The sequence below is a fragment of the Lontra canadensis genome, unplaced genomic scaffold (assembly GCF_010015895.1).
Source record: "Lontra canadensis isolate GAN:19392208 unplaced genomic scaffold, GSC_riverotter_1.0 scaffold39, whole genome shotgun sequence".
In the NCBI taxonomy this organism is placed as follows: domain Eukaryota; kingdom Metazoa; phylum Chordata; class Mammalia; order Carnivora; family Mustelidae; genus Lontra; species Lontra canadensis.
Window position 1 is genome coordinate 984,911 of NW_022631033.1, and position 26,714 is coordinate 1,011,624.

At 52.6% G+C, this 26,714-nt stretch overlaps 1 protein-coding gene and 1 long non-coding RNA gene across 3 annotated transcripts in view; both read left to right on the forward strand.

The window, feature by feature from the left end:
* Window positions 1–26,714, forward strand: part of DLGAP2 (DLG associated protein 2) — a 707,896-nt gene that overhangs the window by 170,746 nt on the left and 510,436 nt on the right. The gene's annotated exons all lie outside the window — the stretch shown is intronic.
* On the forward strand, window positions 6,113–11,981 carry LOC116874822. 2 transcript variants are annotated; one of them, XR_004384071.1, is made up of 4 exons: window positions 6,113–6,229; window positions 6,355–6,534; window positions 6,614–6,671; window positions 11,938–11,981. It is a non-coding gene; the product is annotated as an uncharacterized LOC116874822 (long non-coding RNA). The 2 variants fall into 2 exon arrangements; XR_004384072.1 differs by having other exon boundaries at window positions 6,125–6,229; window positions 6,348–6,534.

Below are 26,714 nucleotides of genomic sequence, written 5' to 3' on the forward strand. Positions count from 1 at the left end.
TGAGAATTGCTGACATCTTGTGCTGGGAGGAAGTCCTTCTGCTGATTCCCTAACAGAGTGTTTGCTTGCGCTCCCTGGGGACAGTTGTTGACCTTGATTTTGTCGACGTGAAGTTTCTTTCTGTGACTCCCACTGAGAAAGTTGTATCTTCAAAGAAGGCCAGGAAAATCAGCCTCCTCCTTCCTAAGGATGCCTGCATCGTCGCCTGAGGAGGGCACACATCCTAACATTTACATGGTGCCTCTGCCCCAGGAATTCCAGACCCCACTGCTTCGATGATCTGTCTGGTCATATTCTCACCCCTCGTGGAGTTTAGTCCCCAAATGGTATTTCCGGAGACAGTGCTCCAGATGTCCTGCGACCAGCAGGATTAGAGCTCGGGTTATAGAGGAGGTCAAGGGGCAGCAGGCCAACAGTGCCGACCAGGGATCAGGGCTACTCGAGAGAACGGTGCACCACACCATGTGTGCGGCCCAGGACCAGGTGACCCCAGGTGTGCATGGCTGTTACTTCTTGTGTCCCATGCCGGGAAGTTTCTAGAGGGGCCTTCCGGGGAGGACACCCCAGTGGCTGCCTTGAGTACCTCCTCCTGCTTAATGCCTTGTGCCTCAAGGTAGCAGGTAAAGAGAAAGAACCAGCATTTTCATGCTGTCTTTTATTTTTTTTTACACACAATTCTTTTTTTTTTTTTTTTTTGGTTGATACATGTGTTTCTGGTGCGCAACATAGTGATTTCACAGGTTTGCACTGCGTTGTCCTTTTATACTGATAGCCCCTGATGCGTCTTACTAGACATCTTGGTCATGGACAGAGTTGGGAGACTTCTTCACACACCAGCAGGAACAACGTCTGTGTGGTTCCCCTTGTCTTGGTCAGTGTGGCTACCTCACGTTGTGGGGTTCCCTTCAAAGAGGAAGGTGCTCATGGGGGTCTTTCTTGGGGGTGCTTTGGGGTGGGGGGCAAAACCTGTGGGCAGGCTGGTTCGCTGGCTCCAGCATCCTGTGTTGGTGTCAGCAGTAGGAATGCCCAGCAGCCTCACGAAGAACCCCATATAGGCTGATTTGGGCGCATCATGAAATGTATTTTGTGTCTTAACTGAAGTTGTGATTTCAGGAACAGAGTTTTGGTTTATTTTGAGCTCTGAATTAAGAGAATTTGTGTTTCTCAGATTTTTTTTAGCAAAGGCATTTTAAAAGAGAAAATGTGTTGTAATGATGGGGTACACATTTTCTGGTGCTTGGTTTTTGAAGAAGCCTTGTCTCTCTGGTAATCAGGTGCCCCATGTATGGGAGCTGATGTGTTCCCTGCAGTCTGATAAGTTAGGGAAGCCGTGAGCACATGCTTTCATGTAATTAGTTGAAAACAACATATATTCTCCAGGCTAGAAGAAACTTTTAAGTATTATCTATTTTTCATCCAAATTGGTTAAGCAAAGCCAGATTCTGATCTATCTCACCATCAGACTTTTTACTTCTGAAATTAGGAGGTATTTTTAAAATTGAGGGTCAAGATTTTGATCAAGATGTAAATTCCAGTTACCATTTAGAACTATTGCAAAAATTTAAGAAGGTCATTTGCAAAATGGATCACCATTAGTTTCTATGAGGATGATGAACTATTTTAGCTTTTTTTTGCACATTTATATTTCAACTTGTATGTATTAATGTGTACAAAGCCCTGAGATATTGAAGACTTTTACTAATTATATTGTGTGATTTTAACATAATTATGATCATATTATAGTCATTTGTAACAACTTTTAATAAGAATTATATTCTTGAAAAGGGAACAGTGAATATTTGTATGTAAAATCGTATTTTCTTATTGATTCGTTGTAATTTAGATGGCTCGCTGTTCCCACGTGAGACAAAGCATAACACATAAAAACATAACTCGAAATCCTACCAGATGCTTAATGCGGTGTGCCTTTGTTAGTGGGAACAGTTCTCCTTTCCCCTTTGGTTGTACATCTTGAGTAAGTGAACACTCAGCTACACTTTGAAAAGGTATGAGCGAGAGCACAGGCCTCACAACCATCACAGCCTCGTCAGAGGCCAGCGAGGAGCAGGGGAGGGCAGGGAGCCGAGGGCCCCAGGGCATGAGGCAGGAAGGCTGCTCACATTCCGTCCCTGGACCCCCCGAGACCCTCAGGGGGATGTGGCTGTAATCTCACCTCCTTTGTTTCTGTGGGGCTTTAGGGGGTACGCGTTGTTGGCATGGGGGGCCCTGCTGCAGCTGCGGACGTGCAAAGCCGAGCATCGCAGCCTCCTCTTCATTTTGGCCCAGCGGCTGTCCTCACTGTAACACGTGCTGCCCCCTCAAGGGGCCTACGCCCCCCAAGTTCCCTGCCTGCCCGGCCCTGTTGTCCCCCACGCTCACTCCTCCTGCCTTCATGAAATAGATTCACCTTCAGTTAATTGAGGCCCAGTCTACGTGAGTATCGAGAATCCACCCGGTTTCTGTTTTATCATCGTGTGAGCTCCCTGGGTGATGAGCAGGGCTGGCTGTTCTGTAATGGCTCACTTGACCCAAGGAGCGCTGAGTAGACGTTCTGAAGGAGGATTTAACTGTCGAAAATGTGACCGTTATCTGGAGTTAATGCCTGAAGCAGACCTGGACGGAAGCGCTGCGGTATTTTTTAAGGATGAATGGTGAGGGGATATCTACATTGGAGGGAGGGCATGAGCCGTCTGTGCCGCGTGTTCCCCCAGCCGGAGTCCGTCGCACAGGAAGTGGATAGAGCGGGACAGTCCGTGTCAGTGGCAGGCAGTCATGACCCCTATTTAACTCAGGGGTTTGTTTTCTTCCGCTAGGAATTCGCACTGTAAAGAGCCCAAGCTCCCTGCTCCCCATTCATTCCAGCCTGCCCCGCGTGCAAAATAGGCCACGTCTCCTGTGTCTTGAGGCGTGTAGTCCTTGCTTACAGAACCCCGGCACTTGCAAGGGAAAGTGAGACTCATTTTAGAGATTGTTCTCTAAACTAGAGAATAATCAATAGCAAAGGCCCATCCCTCTTCTCAGGAGCTTTACAGGAGACTGTGCTGGACGTGGGTTTGTCACTAACAAGCCCTTAGGATGCTTGCATTTCTGCGCACTTGATTTCACGCAACTAAAGGATAAATGTGGAATTTGTCTTTCAAAGCAAGTTTCCAGATACTGCTTTAAATTAAAAAAAGGAGTGTTGTGGCTTCACTGCAGTTCTTCTTGTGGTTCGTGTCCACGAGCTGAAGAATTATATTCAACAGACTATTAAGAATATCTTTTATTCGGTTACGCACCAGCTGTCTGGCTATAAACACCCATGTACGCGCGCGCAGGTAGCCGACGGCTCCTATTCTGGTAAAGATGTTCAGTGGAGCTTAGTGAGATTTTTACAGAAATTGTGAGTGGGAGGGCTTAGCTAGGAGGCAGCCACCTCAGGGGTTTGATTTGCGGAACCTCAGAAAAATATCTCCCCAATTCCCTGCCTTACTCACTGCTTTTCTCCCTGCAAAATAAGCTCCTGACGGTCTCGAGGACTTTTTGTTCTAATAGCCCCCAGTGACACTTGACTAAAACCTCAGAAATCCCAAATGGGAAGCACTTGGGTGTGATTTACACTTGGGTGTAAATACAGGCGGGACAGCAAGCTCAGACAGGTGGCCCTGGGGGTTGGAGTCACTGACAAGGAGCTGGGAGCTGGTGACACACGGTTTCGCATACGGGTTTGTGTGAATTTTGTCAAGGGGGTTTCTCTTGTTCTTTAGCTTGTCATGTGTAGATGGACGTGGGAACACATTCTGAATTCGAGAGTGGGGGTGCCTGGGGGGTTCGGTGAAGTGACTGCCTTCGGCTTGTGTTGTGATCCCGGGGTCCTGGGATCAAGTTCGGCTTTGGCCTCTCTGCTCAGTGGGCAGTCTGCTTCTCCCTCTGACCCTCCCCTTGTGCTTTCTCCCTCTCTCTCTCTCTCTCTCTCTCTCTCAAATAAATCTTTAAAAATAAATTTGAGAGTGGTTCCAGGGGTGGCTCAGAGCAGGAAGAACGGCTTTCAGAGGAGACAGGGCCTTGGGGCCGCTGTACAGGCTCTGTGAACGAGGGCCAGGTGCCCGGCGAGCCTCTGCAAGCTGGTCTGCCTCGTGCAGCCTGTCCCGGGCTTCTCCGATGGGCTTGGAGCTGGGCTCCGTGGCGCCCTCTTGGCACTGAACCTTGAACTGCTGCCTTGTGACCTGCTCTTCTGACAGCTGTTTGTCTTCTGTCCCCAGTGAGCTTAAACACCTGCCCACTTTCTTCTTACAGTTCCCTCTGTTTCTGGAATTAAACAGAAAACAATCATCAGAAGTTATTATCAACAGTTACATGCCAATAAGCTAAGCAACCTAGATGAAATGGATGCATTCCTGGAAAACTAGAAACTCCCTGTATATATTTGGAACTAAGTCATCGGTGTGATAAAGTTAAGCATTTGTTAAAAATGCCTACTAGGGTTAGGGTTAGAGACAAACCATAAGCGACTCTTAATCTCACAAAACAAACTGAGGGTTGCTGGGGGGAGGGGGGTGGGAGAGGGGGGTGGGGTTATGGACATTGGGGAGGGCATGTGCTATCGTGAGTGCTGCGAAGTGTGTAAACCTGGCGATTCACAGACCTGTACTCCTGGGGATAAAAATATATGTTTAAAAAAATAAAATTAATAAAAAAAATGCCTACTAGGTAGTCCCGCATGCGGAATACAGCAGAGCTTTGCAGCCTCTTGTAAACTGATGAGAAAAAGCATATGCACCGACGAAAGAGCCAGAGAGGATGGCAGAGGCTGGCGTGCCGGTGGGCGGGGCTGAGATGGGATCCTGCTGAGTCCCAGCGGGCACGAGCTCACAGTGTGATCCCTGGGGCTGGGTGGGACCTTGGTCTTGAATGCAGCTGGACATGAGCCCGTGAGGGGAGGAACAGGACTTTCCAAGAGGGCAGAAGCATCAGAAGGGGTGGGAGCAGGTAGGTGTTTGATGTCTCTGTTTCAGGGGTCCCTTGCATTACTCCCACACACTGTTCACGCCGGTCACCAGTGGCCCTGACATGGGACGTGCTGGGATGTCCTTGCCAAGAAAACAGACGATGGTGCTGTCCCTCTCCGCTATGTCTAGGCGCCAGTGGTGACTTGTCTCGCTGTGTCTCCTAGGGTGTCCATACACCAGGTCTTTGGAGAGCGTCCCCGCACCCACCTCTGCTGGGCATGTGCCCTCCTCCATCTCTGCACAGCACAGGCACATCCTAACCCAGCCCGCAGATGGCCCGAGTTCAGGGCCAGTGAACTGCAGTCTGTGTCTTCCTGCCTGTTCTGTGAAGAAAGTTTTACCAGGGCTCAGCTACACCCATTGCTTCGTGTTGCCCGGGGCTGTTTTCCTGCTACAGGGATGGTTGGAGCAGAGAATGTTCTCTCGAGGGCTCTTACAGCAAACGCCTGACCCTGTCCTCACTGCCCCTCTATGCGGCCATGCTTTGCTCTGGTTCATGTGCTCACACGGTTAGGGCGCTCTCCTCTCACTGATACAGGTGGGTGCGAGTGTGTAAGTGAGCCGGGCTCCGAAGGGGGGAGCTCGAGCACTGCATGTGACCACTGGTATCTGCCTGTGGGTCTGTTTTGCATCAGGTTGGGAAGTTCTCCGGTAAAGACATCACATCAGTGTCCTGCTGGTCAGCTCTGCGGCTCTTGGGTGCTCTGTAAGCATGCGCACACTACCGTGCTGGGTCGACCAGCAGCCCCAGCAGCCCCAGCAGCCAGAGACCCCAGAGGCTGTGGTTCTCGTCCTGCCTTGCTCTGCACAAACTGGGCTGTAGGAAATTAAGGTGAATTCGTCCTCACAATCAAGTTGGAGACTTCTACATCACGTAATTTAACCCACGATATTTAACCCAAATCCATAAGTTTTATATTAATTGGCTACTTTATTCCAGACCTTATTCATGGAAGTATTTTGTTACTTCAAAGGGGACACATTTCAACGGTCACTTCAGCTAAAACAGCACCATTTGAGATCTCATGTTCTTGCCCATGAAAGAACTGTTTGGTACCTTGTTGTGTGTGATTTACTTTCCAAACCGTGAAGTGCCGCGTGAGCCACCGCACACTGGCACAGCTGGAGTAGCTGGTGTGAAGAGCGGTGGGAAGGCGGGTCCGACACTCCTGGCGGGGAGATGGACGCGGTGCTCGTGGGTGCTGGATATTCTCGAAGCCCAGGAGGAAGCCGCTGAGCAGGTCAGTCCCATTACACATGCTCCTGGCCTGTCCTGTCTGGAAGAGTCATTGAGTGTGTGCAGGTCCTGTCATCCCTGTTGTGACTGCTCACTATCATGCAGGCGTTATTCTTTTATAGTGAATAGGAACCACGTTCCTCCCTGAGAAACGCCACGTCATGTTGCCTTCTCACGTGTGCTTACGGGTGGCACCTTGGTGTTGGAACACAGAAACCTCTCTCCCTCATGTGCCAAGATTTGAGGTGATGGTCCCCAGGCCAGCGTGTCTCCCCTGCAAAGTATCACCACCCAGGACAACTCCACAAAGTAAGATTTTCGCCCAGAATCTTATGTAAAAGAGAATTCTCTCTGTGTCTTGAGTGTAACGTTTGCCCTCTGTGGACAGGGTTCGAGAGCAGCTTGCCGTCCTCATCTGCTGGTGGAGGCCGCTTCTGGGCATGAAGGTGAGTTAGTAATCCCCACGTCTGCAGGGGATGTGGCTTATTTTCCTTGGGATCCTGATTACTCTAGAGTTTGCTTCGGTGTGCTTATAGGAATGAGTGGAGTTTATGTTTAGGCTGTACTCTCTCACCTGCTGCTCCTGCCGAGCTAGGGACAGAGGTAGGATTGGCAATCCAGCCAATGACGTCTGGGCCTTGGGTCATGAGCGCTGATGCCTTGCAGGGGACAGACTCTCCCCCAGGTCCTCCTTCCAGGACAGCCTGTGTGCATGCTTGGAGGGGGATGGAAACACAGTATTTCTCTCGTCAACATGTAAGACACTGATCAGGACACAGACACAGATATGAATGAGAGAGGGATGTGGAACTACTTCTGTAGCGTCCGTGCATCGTTTTCCAGTAAAAAGTAAATTATACAATTATTCAAGCATTTGAATAGTGGAACAGCTTCTGTGGATGGTCTTGCAAGTAGTTGAACTTGTTCATTTGTCTGCTTTAGAAATACAGGGAGACCATCCCATTACGAAGAAGGTTCTGGCCTCCAGAGTAGCCAGTTGTGGTGGGAGGCGAGGAGGCATGCTACAGCATGGCCAGGAATTGTTAGCAGAGCCCAGAAGAACCTGTGTTGTCAGGTGCTCAGACTCCCCGAGGAGTCTGAAGGCGGGCTTCTCTCCATCTGCAAGTGTTTGTTCTCTGATTTCTTTGTCTGAGCGCAGTGCTCTGGTCCATCCTCTAGGAGCAAGGACTTCCACGTAGCCAGCCACAGTTTTGGGAAAGCTTCACCCACACGGTCTCCCCTCATTTTGCACTGAGTCAGAGAACAGGTGGGGGTCTTAGGACTTGTGACCGTGTGATGGGTTGGCTCCATTGGCGTGTGTCTGAGACCCGGGGGTGCTAGTTCCAGTGTCACTTGCACAGTAGGCCTTCACCGGAGTCGTACTGCTCATACCCTGATCTTAGGAGTCCTCGAGTTCAAAGGAACCAAAACCCAATCAAACTGTCTTAGGCATAAATGAGGCTGGTTCTCTGACCATCGGGAGAGTCCTTCCAGAGCTCACAAGGCATGGAGGAGAGCACTTGCATCCAGCTCTGGGTTTGCAGGACCAGAGGGTCCACACTTGAGGTGCAGAACATAGTCTGCTGCAGACTCGGGATTGCTGGAGGAGTGAGTCCGTGCAGCTCCACGGGGCCAGCGTCCACCCGCCTCACCCCCACTCACGTGCTGGCTGGTCAGGGTCCCTGAGAGCAGGCTGAGTGGTCACCAGAACCTACCGCAGGAGGGCCCACGGCTAGTCTGTACCTATCCTGGATGCAGAGGCTGCAAGGCGCAGGTAGAAAAAAGTTTACCACAGTCAGCTGGTAAGGAAGTGTTTGATCTAGAGTGAAAATCCTTACTGGCTTATCCTAGAATTCCTCCCCATGATGGCGTTAGGTTTCTAGAGTCTGTATTCACTGCTCTGGGAACAGGTAGGGGTGGCCGGTATGCAGCGTCTAAGGACTTCCTCTAGCGGGAAGAGGCTTCGTAGGAAGGGTCCTGATGTGTGGAATTGCTGACTTTTCTCAGGCAAAGAGAGATCAGTACGCCACCAGGCACAGAATACAGAGTCTCTTGTATCTTGTGTTTGTTCAGGGAAGAGCAGTTGAAATGGCTCCCTCTGCTTCCTGATGGCGGGAATGGTCTTGGGAGTGTGGCGCGGTCGGGGCGCCTGTCTGACACAGAGACGTTATTGCTGGCAGCGGGGAATAGCCTTCCAGTGCAGCTCACAGCCCTGGGCTAGTTTTCAGAGTGACTTTCCCCTTATTACAGACCCACAGATGGTGGGCAGGCAGAAACCTGTCTTGGCTGTCTCGACCTCAGGCAGCCAGAGGCCTGGGAAAAACGATAGGATAAAGAGAGATAACGAGACAAATAATTCTGTAAAATGGTGAGAACTCAACCACAGAGTTCATAAGACTTAAGGTCAGATGATTTTTCTGAGCGTTTGTTTCCTGTGGGAGAGGCTGCGGACCCCGTGGAGTCTCTTGACTCTGTGCCTGTAACAGCCCGGCCAGCGTGGGGCCTGGGGCGCGTGCTGTGTTCTCTCCTTGTGGTGGGCCCTGTGGGCCCATCACTGTCTGGCTCCCTGTTGTGCCTGTCTCCGGCAGCCTCCTGGGACACCTCCCTCCCTGAGTCCCTGCTGGTGTGGCAGGGTTGCATGTGTTGGGGGAAGCCATGCAGTCCCAGTGACTGAACTGGTGGCTGGTGACCGGGAGGTGCAGGGGTGAGTCCAGAACAAGGTGTGAGGTGCCTGAGCCCTGTCCTGTCCCCCCACCCCCCGCAAGGTTCCCTCAGCCTTGGGGGCAGAGAATCCGATGCAAACGCAGATGCTCTTTTCCCGCTGGCAGTGAAGTTCTTCAAGAAGGCTTGTCTGTTCCCACTGAAACCCACGAAGCTGAGCGGGCGTTCAGGTGTTGCCCACATGGAGGGGGTATCGGGGGCTGTCCCTGTGAGCGGCTTGTGACTGGCGCATGGTTGCTGTGCACAGAGAAGGGGCCTCAGGCCGGCATCATGACTGAGGCACCGAGGCACCAAGTACTCCTTCCCAGGTGTCCGTGTGACACTGGCTTTCCCGCTTTCCAAGGACACAGTGCCACTGAGAGATGCACCATTTAGTGTGGACCCCAGGGGACGAGGGACAGACACCCTCTGAGGAGATGAGCGTGTCGGGGGGGCCACTTCCAAAGTGCAATGGTCACATCTGGATGTTAGCTTCTACAAATAAGGAGTTCTCTTAAATTCTGGATGATTCTTTCTAGAAAGTGTGTCCTGACTCACTTCCAGAAAGGTCAGGGTATCTGAAGATACAAAGTAGAATCTCATCTGGGAGGGTTTGATGGAAGGTGTTCCTTCGCACCTGCCTGGCTCTGTGGCTGTTACTGGCTGGGGAGGGGGTGTTCAGGCTGGGCGTGCTTTCCTATCCGCGGTCATGGGTCGCAGACCCATTCCGACCCGACAGGACGATGCACTGGAAATGACTGACCCGCATTCTCAGTGGGGCACTGACTGTAAGCGTGCACATGGCAGGTTCTCGTCCGCCCACACGGGCCTGGCCAAGGCCCCCCAACGTGCACTGTGGTTTTGTTGCCAGCAGGATCCCCGTCTGCACCAACTCTCCTGCACCCAGCCACCTGCCTGCCATAACGCGTGTCCCTGAGGTTCTCCCCGGACCGTGGGGGGCTGTCCTGCTCCCGCGGCAGCGCGTGTGCGTTCCTGTTTTCAGATACTGCTTAGTCCCTCCATCTGCAGGTGCTCAGACTTTACCGTTTTCATAAACAGGTTGCTGTCAAGGTGCTCAGCAAATTTGTGGCTGCCTGCTCCTTATTATGAATGGGGATGGCTGTGGGCTATTGTCTCTCTTTCTCTTGACCTCCAGCCACTGGTCTTTATTTACCTCCATCTAGCTGCCGTGGGGCAAGGCAGGCACAGCATGTGTTCAGCCTGGGTGGGATGAGGTCCCTGTGGCTTGAGCTCTCAGTGGACGTTGACTCCCCCATGAGAGATGCTTGAGCTTCTCTCGTGCGTTACCAGGTCCCCTTGGCGACAGCAGCTGTGGGCATTGGTCTTCCCCGTCGTACCGCAGAGACATGGGTGCCTCAGGGGGCCCTGTGTCCTTTGAACAAATCACTTTCTCCTGCTGGTGTGTGGGGTTGCAGGCAGAACCGAGTGACAAGGTGACCCATGCTCTTGCACGCTGATGGGGACGGGAGCAGTGCTGTGGGTTTGTTTTCTGTGCCCATGCAGGAGGGGTAGAGGTCACCATGCAATTTTCCAGAACTCACCTGTGCAAGATGAGCCTCGGACAGTGTCCTGCATCTCAGGGGATTGGACCACTGATCCCTAGCACCCCCGCTGTTGAGATTAAGGACTGACCTGCTTCCCGTCCTACGGTGTGGGTCCTTGCACTGAGAGAGAAGCCAGGAGTGCAGTCCTGGGGTGCAGTCTGGGTGACCGGGCCGACTGTTGGAATTCAGGAGGCATGTGACGTAGGCGTCGACATTTTCTAAGGTTCTGCTTCTTTCCAGATCTGCAGTGCTTCCGCCTCTCTCCGTGTGCACCTGTGCAAGTGCACACGCATGTGCACACACAAGCAGAAATACAGTCACTTTACGCATCTCGTGTTTATGCGTCTCGTGTGTTTACACGCACGTGTGTTTGTACTTACGTGTCTGCGTGTGGGTACACATGTGCAGCCATGATTATAATGACCTGAACCCAGAAATAGGCCTGAGGTGGGGTCTCCATTCTGTGGGCTCTGTCTCCAGGGGAAAACCTGTCTTCAAGAGCTTGTCAGCCCTAACTGGCTTCTCGGAGAACATTCTCACGTTATGGCGTACGTGGCTTTCTAAGGAGCAGCCCCCTGCTCCCTGTCCTCTGCTCCTAGCCCCGCCTCACTGCCCATCTGCACCGCATCCTGTGCCACTCGAGCTGCAGCAGACCTGGCCTCCAGGCTGTTTGTGATGCTTTTCTCTCGGGTCCCTGTCTGTTTAGCAAACCTTCACTCTGAACTTGCTGCGTGCCAGGCACTGGGATGGCAGAGATTCTTAACATATGGTCCTTTCCAGAGGAGCTCATTTTCTAGTTGGAGGAGGGACACCTAGACAGTAAGGCTCCTGTGACGTAAGCGAGTCTGCGAACAGAGAGCTGTCCTGATGACTCAGCGATGGACCCTCTGGTGGAAGTGGCCAGTGCGTCAGGAGAGGCAGGCAGCCCCAAGTGTGGAATCCTGGCCCCAGTGTACTCGCATGGGGAGCATGGAAAATCCTCCCCGACCTTTGGGTCCTGCCTGGTGCACAGCCACCTCTCCTGCCACTAACACTACAGCCACACTTCATGAGTTCTGACTGCTGTTTTAACTGATGTTGTTAGGAAGAGGGAAGAGGGATACAGGAGACATGGGGTGCAGCTGTTCTGAGAGTGGCCACTTTTCCTGATAACAGTGAGCAGCCACAGCAGGTGCAGTAGCTTGCGGCCTATGCTGGGGCCACAGGAAGGGGAGGGGTGCAGCATGGAAGCTGCTTGGAGGCAATAGCGAGGCCAGGGGGCTGGGGAGCTGCAGGGTTGAAGGACACGGTGTGTGCAGTCAGACCAGCCCCGTGCAAGTGTGAGCCCTCCGTCTGTCGTCCCGGTAACCCTGCTGTTCACATCCCTCCCCAGCCCCGCTTGTGATGTCAGCTGCTGGGACCCTGAAGCGCGGGCACTCTGCTAATGTCTTGCTGTTTGGGTTTGCAGAAGACGGTTCAGTTTCCCTGATGCGCCCTTGGGGTGAGGTCACCTGGGACCCCAGCGGTAAGTGCACTCTCGTCCCCTCTGCCTGCGGTTGGAGCCACTGGTTCTGCCACAGATCTTTCTAATGGTTTTCTTTTCCTCGCAGGTTACTCACACGAGCACCGTTTCCTTCCGTCGCTACCACACCCGTCTCCACCTCAGCACACTGAGAAGCATCGCAACAGGAGCAGAAGAACATGGGAAGTTCTGTTACTGTTTAGCTATTGTATCAGGATATTAAAAACTGAAATTAAACCTTGTAAAATATTTGGTGTGACTCAGGTTTCTTTCTTTCTTTCTTTTTTTTTTTTTAACTTTAGCTTTGTGAAGGTATAAGTGACATAAAATTGTAAGGAATATCCGTGCACACTGCGGTGACCTAACATGCATACGCATCGTGACGGGCCCCACCGTCTAGATGGTCGGCTTCCACACGGTCCCCTTGGTGGTGGTGAGGACGGTTAAGATCTTGTCTCTCAGCGAATTTCATTACGCATTAGTGTTCCTACTGGGGTCGCTGCATTTCAGTGAGGTCTGTGGGCCGGGCTCATGCTATAGCTGAAGGTTTGTGGCCTTCTGCCAACCTGCGCTCACTCCCCGCCCCCACGGCCGCTTTCCCTGCCCGCATGGAGGACTTGACCAGTGTTCTGTTTTGCTCTTAGATTTCTCATACAGGCCGTGTGTGCGGTATTTGTCTTTTTACGTCCGGCTTATCTCACTGAGCGGGAGGCCCGCAGGGTCCATCCGTGTTGTTGGTAGTGGCAGGATTTCCTTACATCTCACGGAGGGTAACAGCCCAGTGTGTGTGTGTGTGTAAATAAATGTACATAAGCATATTTGTGTCTGTGTCTACCTGCACTCCTCTTCTTTATTCATCTGTTGGTGGACACTTAGGTTGTTTTCCTAATGGCGCAGATTTCTTATTCAAGCAAAACAGCACATTTATGAAGAAATCTTCATGTATAAAAAATCTGAATGTATACATTAACATTTCAGTGTTAATCGTGTATATTTATTCTTTAAGTATTTTATTTATGAAAATGCCCACAAAATTAATCAGAAGTTTTAAAATGACATTGTGATTACCGCCCCCCAACAATATATTCTCATTGTTCCTTATGTTTGAAATTCTAAAGGTTATCACTCAACATCGGGACTCTCCTCTCTCTTTGGTATGTCCATTGTATAAATGATTAAAAATCATCCATGTTTTGTGCTTAAACGTTACCCAAGTAAGGATCGTACTGGAGAAGCTGGACATGATTCTCTTCCACATTGGTTTATGGGGCTGGTGTGTCTGTGATGGTCAGGACTTCTTATTTCCAGAATTTAGTTATGGTTTGTGAAGTGTGAGCTACTTCTCAGGGAAGGTAGGAAGGCAGGAGGACATGAGACGTGGCCGTTTGTTATCATGCTATGACACGCTGGACAACAGAATGACCACAGACCAGCATGCTGGGAGTTGTGCAGTAATTCTGGTGGAGTGCCGGTTCGGGGCTGGGCAGGGTTCTCAGTGCGGCAAGTCTCAGGAAGCGATGTGGCTTGGGACAGCGCAGTGTGCTCACACACCCATAGGAAGGGGTGAGGCTGAGAGCCTCTCAAGGCAGGTGAGAAGAGCAGTGCCCGAGGTTGGGGTGGCCAGGTCACCTTGTCAGCCACTGTAGGGAGCTTGGGCTATGAAAGGCACAGGAAGGCCCTGGTGGGTCATTTACATGATGTCCTCTAGTGAGATCTATACTTTTGGAAGCTCCTGAGGCCATTGTGAAGAGGCTGGGCAAGAGGTGTGTGTAGAGGACCAGAGAAGGGGAAGTGTTCTGGGCCCCCCATAGGATCCTGGCGGTGGCCAGCATTGGGGAGCAAAGAGCAGGTGGCAGGAGGTCGTGGGAAGGTGGGCTGCCAACGGCAGAAGGGTGGGTAGTAGGAGGGATCCAGGGTGGCTCCCGGGTCTGGCTTGGGCCATTGGGGGTTTGGGTTGCCTTCACGTGCTGACAGGACCCCAGCCGAGAGCCCCCGGGGGTGGGGGCAGGTGCACAGGTGACCAGGGTCTGGTGCTGGCGTCATGCTTATGGCCTCTCTCAGTCCAGGAGGCAGTCTTATGACTTGGTGGGGCATCGGCCGAGTCTGGGCTAGAGCCATGGTGGGCAGGAGCATCGGGGCGTTAACCGGGATGCAAGGGTGGCTGGGATTTTCCCGGAAAGCCCTCTGGTGAAAAGGAGAACCCAGAGCCGAGCTCTACAAAGACCAGCGTTTAGGGGCGGGGACAGATGGAGGGAGGGAAGCTGAGAAGGAGTTGGGGTTTAGAGGACACGGGGCAGCGGGATGTCACGGAAGCCGCTGGTGGGAATCGGATGCTGTGGTCAGCACGTCCCACTGTGGAGGGGTCCGGTCCTCCTCTGTGGCCGGAGGCTAATGCCGGGCTGGGGAGGTGGCAGGAGACCCCAGCACCAGCGGCTTCACGGATGCCACTGAGAATGGACTGGAGGGGATGGGAGGCGGGTGCTCAGTGTCACCTCTGCACACACTGCTTTGTCTGTAAGGCAAGGAGGCTCTTAGGCCTGGTGCAGGGTGAGTGGGGCTGGGACTGTGTTTTGGAGCTGGACGAGCAGGCACTTGTTTGAGTCTGATGGAAGCCAGCAGGAAGACCGCGTGGCTGGGAGCCATAGGGGCAGTTGGTGGAGTCCCGAGAAGACGCTGTGGGAAGCTTAAGGGTGCACCGTCGCTGGGGCCTAGACTTTCATTTTCAGTGAACTTCAGAAATTTAAAAAATCCACTTTTTTTTTTTTTTTTTTTCCCTAAGAGGGATACTTTAAGAGCATGGAAGGGTTGTCTGCATTACGGTTCATCGTCCTTCTTCATACACTTTACACATGCAAACTGCTCGGGTGCCAAGGACTGGGGCACCAGCTTCCCCTGACCCTCTTACGTCCTGTTGTCCCAAATCCCCGGCTCATTTCAGCCCTTTCCAGAGGCAACAGGTGACAGTTATGTTTTCCATAGCTCAGCCTCTAAAATGCTTTAGTTCTGTTGTAGCTTTTTCCTGACGTGTTATGAAAGTATTTATATGTATTTTTTTCAAAGTGATTCTATTCAGAATTAAGTAGATGCAGCAAAATCTATCGAGGCTTTTGAAACTCCGGTGCCGGCTGCAGGAAAGAGGGCGCCTGCATGCGGGCAGCTGGCATTCCCGTGCGGGATCCTCAGGCTTCCGCACTCACGGCTGTGACACACTGTGTGTTCTGTCGTTCCTTAAACTCTAGACGAGAAGCACTATTTTTAAAGCATGGGACCTAAAATGTTCTTCCAAGAATATTTTTAATTTTTAATCTGTAGACCGTGTACTTTGAATTCATTTACATGTGATCGAGTATGTCCCTAGAATAATTTAGAACACATATTCTGGGTTCTGTTTGTTTGGGTGGCTTTGCTCTTCCAGTTTATGGACGCAGCTGTCATGCCGACGTCCTCCAAGTGGCCGAAGGCAAGATGCTCTGTAGACAGGCTGCGTTGTAAAGGTTTTGTTCATGGACCTGACATTGACCAGAGCTGTTAGCAGTAGCAGTGCTGCTGCGTGAATCATGTCCAGGCTCCCTTGGAGGGCAGACGTCCAAACAGAACCAAATTGAGCCCTTGGGCATGGGAGGCTCTGAAGACATGTCCAAGAAAGGGCCCGTGGTCTGAGAACTCCATGGCACCCAGGAAAATTTAAGTTGTTTCTGTTGTTTAAATTTGGAAAAAGTTACTCAGCCCATGAACCCTGGTGTTCAGCTCCTGGTCTCTCACGTTCCTCCGCGCACGTGCTGGAGGGGCCCATGTGTTTTCTGAGTGGATGCTTCTACAGCATCAAGAGGTCCCCCTTCCGAGTGACCCTGTGTGTCCCGCTCTGTGTTTACCAGCCTCCCTCACCATGTGACATTCAGTGTCCTTCAGAGAAGAGTCTGAGGAAATCAAGACAGCGAGAACTCCTGTTCCTGTGGCGTCCGCTCAGGCGGCCTGGAGGCTGCACCCGGGCGCTCTGGGCCGTCTGCTTCTGCTCACGCCGCTGGTCCCTCCCAGCCGGGCTGACTGAGGCGGACGTGTGGCGGCAGCGCGCCAGCATCGCACCTGCCCCTGCAGGCTCGTGGGGAAACATTCACCGTCGGTGGGGGGGAGATGGTTCTGCAAGGCATGTGGATGTGCGTGAGGGTCTGACATTTGGGGACTGACAGGCCTGTCTGGAATGGCTCTTCCTGGGAGGGTGGAAAGCCAGGCCTGCTGGGCTCGGGGAGGCCATGGTGCTCAGTGCCAGAAGGAGCCATTGACTGGTCGTCTTCCATGGGAAGGGGCGGGTTTCTGTTTTGGAAGGATCATCCAGGCTGAGAGGAGGCCATGAATTGGAGGGGCCTGTGTGGGGGACCAGGGCATTAGCCTGGAGGTTGCTAAGGACGTGTACGTGGAGTAGTTGCCGCAAAACAGAGTAATTCTGTGACTGTTCAGAATTTCAGTGCCGTCAAAATAACAAGACTATTTGCTCCTAATTATCTGTTGAAGAATACTTTCCCTCTGTGGGAACCAGAATGTGTGCTAGCCTTCTGCAGGTGCCCCTGGCCAGCAGCATCCACGTCCTGGTGTGGCTGGTGCATGGAGGGACGCCAGCGATGTCACTCCGCTCCCTGTCCTGCAGGTCGGAAAAGGCCGTGCTCAAAGCGTTGGTTCCTTGGTGCCCTTGGGCACGACAGTTCCACGTCGGCAACGCCTGCCGGGCTGGGAGCTGCTCCAGTTCTCAGCGAGGAGCATGTCTTCCCTGAAGAGCTGTTGATCTATAGTTTAGCCAGAGTGGGGGAAGGGCACGTAGCCAGGACACCTTTGTCGCTGCTTGAGGCCGTTAAAATAACCAAGCTGTGGGCTCTCTGCTGGCCTGATTGACACTGATGTGCTTCTCCACACATCGCTGCCCCCCCCACCTTGCATTTCTGATTCCATGGGTTTGGGGGGGCCGTGGCGGCAGGTGATGGATTTTGTTTCCAGTAAGTTCCCCGAAGACACTGACATCGCTGGTGACCACATTTGAGAGCCCCGGGTCTGAGCGGAGTTTGCAGCTGGGCTGGAGGCCTGTTTCCGGCATATGCAGTCTTCAGTCAAGTTGCTTCAGGAACCAGGAAGGCCTGGGTGGGCCTGGGATAGACCACTTGGCTCTGTTATCATAGTGTGTCCACTGCACGGAAATACTCACATGTGCGGCCCCGGGCTGCTCCTGTCTCTTTGAGGACGCGGTGCCAGCCCCCTGCACGTGAGGATGCTGCGCAGCAGGGGGCCCACGTCCGAGGCTCAAGGCCCCTTTTTTGTTGTGGCTGTTGTAACTGGGTGATTTTGCCAGATAATACTGTCATCTAAGAACCATGGGGCTCCGTTCTGGGCTTGTCTTCACGAATGGCCTTGGATCTCTGGGTGGGGTTTGCCGGGCCAGGAAGCAGGGAGCTGAGGACTGCTCCCTAATGTTGAGGGAGAGAAACAGGAAAACGGCCCGCTGCCTCCAGCGACATCCCCGGGGCCCTTGTTAGACACCAGTTTGGAAATCAAGTGGCAGAAAGAGAGAATTATTCAACAGCATTTTATAGGCAATAAATAAATATTCTCGAAAAGTAATCCTACTCTGAGTTCACTAATATGGAGAAACTGAAAGTCCTCTGTGCTCCATGGTTTAATGTCATCCCCGTCTTGCCTCTGGTTTCTGCTCCAAAGATTGCGTGAAGTCGGGCCTCGGAAGGAAGCCTGTAAGCCGGAGGGGGTCAGCGTCCGTGCGGGCGGAGGAGGACTGTGTGTGTTCAATGTGTGTTCATTCATGTCAGCAGCTTCTCGGCCACAAAATCCTGCGGTTCCATGAGAACATGACGAGTTCACGCCGTGTGGCCCCCGACGTGGCCCCCGTGTTCACGGTGGCCCACACACCCCTCCGGCAGAATAGGACGTGCTGCGTCCCTGCAGGTTGTATCCAGCTCTGGCCCCGGGGACCCGGCCTGGCAGAGCAGGCTTCGGGTGGAGGAACTGTGATCCTCCAGGAACCTGTCCCGGCCTGCGAGGTGCTCTCACCACGGTGCTTTCCTTGCACGAAACCTGTGGGAATCTCCACGTGGGCGCCAGCCAGTGCGGCTCGGAGGGACCGTGCGTCTGGGATGTCAGCTTCGGTCAGGAGAGACATGAAACCCGCGGGGAGCGCTGCTTCCTGTCCTGCCTGACTCCCGTGGGCTTCATCCAGGAGCCACGTTGCTGTTAGTCTCCGGACCCGCAGCACGTGGCTCAGCGGGGAGCTGCCAGGCCCCCCGGACCTGCTTGTGGGGGTTCAGCTGGAGCTGCTCCCACATGGCGCCGTCCCTGCACACCCCTGAGGCTGACCAGCTCATGACTCACCCCTGTCCTGACACACAGACTTTTTCCCCTGTTTTACTAAGGGAGTAAATGGCTCGTGTTGGCTGCGAAAGTGCGTTTGATCACCACACGTGGGGACCTCGCGTGCCCTGGCTTCCTGGCTCCCAGCCCACACTTCACATTCCTTCTTGTTGCCATCAGTGTGCTGAGGGACCCACTCCTTCAAACAGTGTGGCACGTGTCGTGTGCTCTGGACCAGACAGCCGACAGCAGTGCTGATTGTAACTTCGCTGTTGAACTCATGAAGACCGTGGCTAAACAGAGATGGGCCTGCCCATGGCTGCTGGCTTGTCTTTGAGCCGGAGCATGGCCTGAGCGGCAGGTGCACCTGCTTGTCTGAGGTGCCCTCAAGTGACGTTGTTGGAAAGAGCTTGCCGGCAGGAGGGACCTCCTGGAGAGGGTTCTTCCTCCCTTGGGGGAGGGCTGAGTGCATTTTCGGCTACCATGTGGGTCCTCCCAAGGGGCGGGATACCCCAAGACTTTGCTGTAGGTATGGCAGGATCCTCACAAATAAGGGAGACTCTCAGGGATGTCCGCGCCCATCCTCAGAGTGAGCATAGTCTGTGGGGGTTTAGAGATGGAAAACAGATCCCCTGAGAGTTAGCTGCTGAAGCGTCTTTGTGTCCCCTAGATGGAGCCGTCCCCCTGCCTTGTGAGCACGGGGACCCACGCATGTCAGGCAGGGTCCTGTGGCCTGGGTGTCTGCAGGGGGTCTCTGGGCAGACTGAGTGGTAGACTGAGCAGTGTGAGTCTGCACGCACTTGCTGTGAGCAATCCAGGGTTTCCCAGATGTGCGTCCCCCACACGGGCTGGTTTGTCCCCACCTACCACCTGGGGCTGACCACTCATCTGACGGGGGCTATGGATGTCAGCTGCCATTGCCCCAGAGCAGGGCCAGCGGGGAAATCAGTGTCCGCCCTGTGCGTCAGGATTCTGCGAAGGTCGGGATGCATTTGGTAGCAAACCAGCCACGTGACTCCTGAAAAACCATATCTCGGCTGGGTTCCTTGGAGGTTTTAGGAAAGGCTCTTCTTGGCTGCACTGGATTTAATTTATGACCTTGAATCCTTGTCACATCACTCATTATCTTGTCAAAGCGAGCTTCAAAGGACAGTGGTGCACCTGGCTGGGCGTTCTGTGGGCCATGCTTGTGGAGACGGCAGAGGAAAGCACAGAGTGCCACTCAGCGACGGACAGCTGGCGTTTAGGGAGCACTTGGGAGGGAGCTCAGGTGTGGCCCTGGGACGTGAGGCAGGTGAGCCCTGTGTCCACGCTGGCAGGTGCACCTGCAGACGGTGACTGGGTCCTGCTCTCACAGGAGTGGACAGGGTGTTAGAGCCTCCTGCTCAGGACAGGAAAGCCAGAAGTTCTGCCAGCAAAGTCAGAGAAAAGCATAAAGATGCACCATTTTTCTGTGATCTTCAAAGATGCGTGAGAGTTCCCTGATGGGTGGGGACAGCATTACAGACAGATGTGCAGTGGGGCACCTGGGGCTTCTGGGACCCCAGTGGAAGGTATTTCCAGTTGCCATGCAGGGGGCATCCTCAGGATGTGACTGCTAGCGGAGCCCTAGCAGCTGGTGCTGAGGGATGACGCTGGGCCAGTAGGAAAGTGATGGAACTGAAGCGGGGTTCCTCTACGGGATGGGCCGACTGGTCCTGGTGGGCGTCAGCAGATGTGCAGGGGACAGAGCAGAAGCCTGTCCCATGACCATTTGTGAGACATGCACATGCCTGTGAGCTGGATGAATCAGTCTCAGGTTTCAGGTGCTGAGCAGGGCTGGACCCCTCCTGCATCCCGCGTGTTCCTGCCCTTAGAGAGTGATAGGCGGTGAGGCCGGAGCCCGCGAATGAAGCCACGTACAGCAAGACACAAGCCTGTAATGGGGCTGAGAGCTGTTGGGAGGACGGGGGATGCATCACCTCAGATGGAGGGGCTCTGCAGGCAGTGACGTGACTTGGCTGTTTGTTCTGGTTCTTAGAAACTTGGAGAACCCAGGGCTAACCTGTGGGCAGCACCGTCTGCTTGTGCTGTCGCGTCTCATACCTCATGGGCTCTCTCCCCGTCCCTGTAGGGTTTTAGCCTCGGAGGGTCGGACTTGGTCCTGTGCATTGTCTGTCCCTTTCCCATGGGTACTTCATGCAGAGTAGAGGCTCAGTGTGATTTTGTGGGGATGGACCAGTAGTGCTACAACTTGAAACACAGCAAACTGTGACTCCCGGTGGCTTAGCGTCATCCCGGGAGAACGAGCAGCTAAGATTGTGGAAGGTCAGAGGTGCCCATGATTGCAAACGTGCCCCAGCAAGCCTGCCCGTCTCTGACTTTGTCATATTCGCACAGCCTCCGCCCTGCCAGTGTGGCCCCTCGTCTCCCCCTGCCCCACACTGCTGCCCATGGCTGGGGAGGGGCACAGAGCCTGGCCCGACACTGTGCTTCCCTGGCCCTTCGGAGGGCACGTCCCCGCCCCAGATCCCGAATGTCGGAGCCCCAGCAGGTCTCTGCTTGTGAAGCGTGGGTCTGCGTCCGTGCCTCAGCTCCCCACCCCCACACCCGCCGTGCACTCGGTCCCCCAGGACCTCTCTGTTTTTCAGGCTGCTGCATCACCTTCCCCGTGGGGTCGCCGTGGTCTCCCTGTTAAATTCAGTGTGAACCCCAGTGGTTCCCACCGCATGTTCCTGTCGTCACCCTCTGACGCTCAGTGGGGTGTCCTGCGGCTCCGTCGCGCCCTGGGCTCCAGCTCCTCCTGCCCGTCGCCTCCTTCGCTGGTGTGTCCTTGCTAGTGGCTCCCTTCTCGGGGATGTGCCTCAGCAGCCGACTCTCCCTTCTCCCCTTTCTACCCGCCTTCCCCTGTCGGGTGGGCCCAGCTGTACAGCTTTAGTGCTAACCAGAGACGAGTCTCCCATCGCGTCTGGGAGAGCCCAGCATTTGCCCGGCACGTGCCCTCCACACACGATGTGGAGCCCCGGCCGAGACTGGCTTGGGGCAAAGCTGCCACTCCTCTGTCTAGGCCATCAGCTGTGGTTAACTGATGTTAACTAATCAGGTCTAACTAAGTCAATGAACCACAGCTAACTAGCCATGACTAAGTTTAACTAGCATCAACTCCAGTTAGCCACAGTCAAGTGGTAAACTAAGGCTAACTAACCAAGGTTAACTAAGGTGAACTGACCAAGGCTAACTAAGGTTGACTAGCTAAGGTTAACTAAAGTTAGCTAATTAAGGTTAGCAAGCAAGGACAGCCTGGGAGCCTGATGCCTCCCCCTGTTTGATCTAATTCCACCCTCCGTCTGTGTGCCGCTGGCCTCGCGGGCCTCCAGGTCCCCGCTGCTGTCCTCCGTCCCCGGGCTTCTCTGCTTCCATCGGGTAACCCGGGACTCCAGGGATCCTTCAGTGATGTGACAGGTTAAACATGCCTTGGAATAGAACCCCAGTGGCTTCCCATCTCGATCCTGGAGGGACTGACGTCCCCGAGGGCTCGCAAGGTTGGCACAGAGCGACACCCTGGCCCAGGTGCCTCTCTCTCCCCACTGGGCTTCAGGCACCTGGCTTCCGAGCCGCTTCCTCAACGTGGTGCACTTGGCCGGTCCCTCGCTCCGGGGTTCCTGTAGGCGTCCGCCCAGCTCAGCCCGGCCCTGCAGGTCCTCCTGGTCTGCACCAGGCTCAGCCCAGCCCTGCGTGCTGCTCACTGCCTCTTCCCGCTTCCCCCTGGCCTGATTCTGCTGCTGCCATTTGACGTATCATCTCGTGGGTCACGGGCCCAGCATCTCTTTCTCCCTTTTATCTGCCCGCAAGGATGCGAGCATACTGGTGGTGTTCCTTATTCCGTTCAACTGAATGCCAGCTCCAGGGGCCAGGGCTTCTCCGTCGGGCTCCCTCTTCTGTCCAGCACCCGGAAGACTGTTGAAAGATGGGGCACAGGACGCTCTGAGGCCCTCGGAGAGGGCTTGTCCACCCAGGATTCTGTGGAGGGCCACGCGGCCCCTGTCGGGCCTGTGTCTGTGGCCCAAGTGCCACGGGGCTGGCTTCCACCCAGGGTGTCAGGGTGGGGGAGGCAGGAGGTCAACCCTTTTCTGGCTTTAATTGGTAAAGGAGGGGGTAGATGAGAGTATGCAAGAAACATGCATTCAATTTTATTGAGGACTTTTTATTAGAAATAATGAAAAGTAGCCCAGCAGTATGAAAGCTGTCCACTTACTTGTAAATTAGTGGCAAATAGAATAAAGCCAGGAATTTATTAACAGAAACATTAGTTTTGATGCATAATGTGAGTTTAATTACCTTTATTTCCCTACCGCTTTCATTTCTGTTCTGGCTTTAATGCAATCTCTAATCGGGTGCAGTGGAATCTTTACATTATGAAAACATTTGCTTCGCTGTTTCCGTAAAAATGTCAAAATCTGTATCTTACCACAGTGCACTCTCTATTTGGCATCTAGGCTGGAAGTAGTTTCTTTTTTTTGGTTTGGGTTTGTGACCTAACCTCCCACCCAGTTTCCCAGCTGCTGTGCACTGAGCACTCTCAGTGTGCGTGGACGTCGCGCCCGCTCACTGTCTCGTCCTCTGCTGAAGGAAACAGTACGTCTTGGAGAGGCCCCAGGTAATGACACAGTGACCTGCGGGCACTGGACACCACTGTGCCTGCTCTATGTGGAGGCCTGTGAGGCATGCGCTAGTGTGCGTGGTGTGAACAGACGTGTACGCGGGCTGCTCCCTCTACACCTCCCCTTAAAATCTTGCCTGAAGCAGGTTTATGGATGGAAGTGCGTTCTCACCTCCATCCAGCTCCTGATGAGCAGAGAGGCTTGTGGAATGTGGGACGTGTGGTTTGCCAAGTTTTCTGCCAGGTTTGGGGTGCACCTGCAGTCCCCCATCGGTTTCCTCCAACCATTTCTGTCAGTGCCTCATCCGCATAGCGAGGGTGCAGTGCTGTGCACGGATGGGAGACCCTGGTCTGCATCTGCTTCCCGCTCTATTAAAGCCCTACTGAGGTATAATTCCCATACCATAAACGTCACACATTTCACATCCACGGTTCACTGGCTTTTAGTGTATCCACAGAGTTGGCAGCCATCACCTCTCTAATTCTAGAACATTCATCACTCACAAAAGAAGTTCTGGACCGGTAGTGGTTGTCCACTCTTCCCTCCCCCAGACCCAGCCACTGCTAACCTACCTACTGTCCCCGTAATTTCGCCTATTTTGGGCATTTGATCCAGGAGGCATCATACAGCACGGGGTCTTTGGTGTGCCCTCTTTCACTTAGTAGGGCTTCAAGGGTCATCTGTATTTTTAGACATAGTAGTACTTCTTTATTGCCAAGTAAAATTATATTGTATAGATAATGCCATGTTTAGTTTCTCCATTTATTGACTGAAGGACATTGTGTTTCCAGCTTTTTGCTATTTTAGGTATTTTAGACAGTGCTCCTATGAACAGTATGTGTGTGGACATGTGATTTCAGTTCTCTTGGGTGATGAGAGGGGCGTGTGATGGCCAGGTTTTAGAATAACTCCCGTATTCTGGAACCCCCTGAAGCGCCTCCTACCATTTTACATTCCCGCCAGCAACAGAAGCGCAGTCGGATTCCTCCACTTCTTCGCCAGTGCTTGCTACTGTCTGTCCGTTTTTATCCTATGAGTGCCAAGAGACATCTTCTCGTGGTTGTGATTTGCACTTCCCTGATGGTTGTTAGGTTGACCATCTTTCCGTGTGCCTACTGGACATTTGCAGATCTTCTTTCTTTTTTTTTTTTAATTTCTTTAAATTTTTTATTTTTTTAATTTCCTTTCTGTGTAGTAGAATGCATTGTCTATGCACCACACGCAGTGCTCCATGCAATCGGTGCCCTCCACAGTACCCACCACCAGGCTCCCCCAACCTCCCACCCCTCCCCTCCAAAACCCTCCGTTTGTTTCCCAGAGTCCACAGTCTCTCGCGGTTCGTCTCGCCCTCCAGTTCTCCCAACTGCCTTCTCCTTTGGAGAAATGTCTATTCCGGTTCTTTGCCCATTTAAAATATTGGGTTATTTTGTCTTTTTGTTATCAAGTAGTAAGAATGATTGACATATTCTGGATACAAGTTTCGTACTGATTTCTTACTGGTAAATATTTGCTCTCGTTTTGTGGATTGACTTTGACTTTCTTGATGGTATATTTGCAGCACAGGAGCTGTGAATTTTGACAAAGCCCAGCTGACCTATTTCTTTGTTTAATCACTTGAGCTTCTTGTTTCGTATCTAAGAAAACATTGCCAAATCTGCGGTCACAAAGACTGCTCCCACACTCTATTCTGAGAGTTTTATGCTAGGCCTGTGATCCATCTTAAGTCAGTTTTGCACAGGGAGTGAGGTACGGATCTAGCTTCCTTTTTGTGCATGTGGGTTTCCAGTTGTGTGAGCACCATGTGCTGAAAAGATTTCTTTCCCCAGAGGACTGTCTTGGCATTCTTGTTGAAAATCACTTATAATGGTTTATTTTTGGACTCTCAGTTTTATTCCATTGATCGACATTTTTCTCCTGAGTAAGGAGATGTCATTTAACCTTTCCTTTGTGCTTGAGAATTGTAGACCCTTAAGGCGCTTGGGGTGGGCTCCATATAGTGACAAAGACTGTGTACAGTGTAGGGTCGGGGCCACCCACCTGCGTTATGTTTCTGTTAGAAACTGTCGGGGCCTGGGGAAATTGTCCTGCTTCCTAAGGCTCAAGTTCTCAACCTACAAAGTAAGATGCACTGAACGGTGTCAGCTTGACGTTTGAGTGAAATTGTACGTAGCATGTGCAGGTTGCTCAGCGGGTGCCCAGTACACGTTCTCATTATCCTTGGTCACGTTAGGTCGTTATCTCTGTTTACCAAGCAGGCCTCAGAGGCTCACAGAAATTCAGCCACCATCCTGGATCTTGCAGGAAGTAAGTAAAGCAGGTAGAATTTGAACCTACTTCCACATTATTCTTTCTGTTCTGCTCTGGGCCTCTTCTTGTTAGAGGGGCCGCTGATTCTGAAAGCTCCAGTTCATAAGCCATGTGTCCCCTTAGTTACCCTTTGAGCACAAAGGAAGAGCCACAGTTATCCCTGTGAGATCACCGTGCTGCTCCCACACAGGGGCCCGCCTGCTCTGCTGGAAGTGACGTGGACCAGCAGAAGTCAGAGGTGGACGTGTTGTGCTTCCCCGGGCCGTGTGAGCTGGTACCCAGCTGCTGTCAGAGAAGCAGGGAGGTGAAGGCCTAGGTCCGGGCTGCATGGCAGTGCTGGTGCCCAGCCCCTGAAGCTGGCAGCCCTGTCACACACCCCTTCCCCTCTTGGTCTCTCCCTCTTTCTCTACAAAGTGAGTATCTCAAATTATATATTCTCCTAGCGAGTCTCTGACTTTAAAATTCAATGTGCCCATAAATATGAGTAAGTGATTTTCACGACTGTATTAAAATGCCATGAGCAGACTGAAGGGTAGAAAGATAGCAATGCTGTTACTGTTGGAGTCACAACTGGAACTCAGTTTTTCAGGAAATACAGTAAATTATAGAATGTTTCAAATGAGATTGATAAGAGATTGACAAAGCTCTCCATCGGTCATTGTGAAGACATTTCCCATTTTAGGTTGAGTTCCCATGAATATATCCTAGGGGAATGATTCTGAGGAGGATGTCATCAATAATTTGTTAAAAGACTGAGCGTTTGAGTTTTTATACTGTAAGGATTTTATATTCATTATCTCTTAAATTACTGAGACAAAATTTGTGCCACCATGGGTAATATTACAAATGTAAACGTTGCCTGTGAAGGCCTTTTCTGCTTCTGTGGCTCCAGTCCCTCACAGAGGCAGGCATGCCCCTCTGGCCCCTTGCCCACTGGCCTGCTGCACAGGGGCCCCAAGTCAGAGTCCATTGCCCTAGCTAATGCCACAGGACAATGGAACTTACCTTTTTGCTTTTGGTAGTCAAAGTTAAGTTAATTGTGTTTGTCTCTCTGGTTATGCCAATAGTGTTTCCTTTGGGAAATATGGGATATTTAGAGAGAGGTGAGTCTGGCATCCCCTATCTGGCCATTCTGTAACTAGCACTGTCTGTACTTTGCTGTGTCTGCTTCCATGGTACACACAGCCACGGCCACACGTGGACACAGATGTGCGTGGGCATAGCCACAGCCATGGCTGTACTCAGACACACACACAGCCATGGCCACACGTGGACACAGATGTGCGTGGATAGAGGTATGCATGGACACAGATGTGCAACACAGCCACAGGCCATGTGAACACAGACCTGAATGGACACAGACTCGCATGGACATAGACCCACATGGACGCAGACACACATGGACACAGACCCATGTGGACACTGTCACAG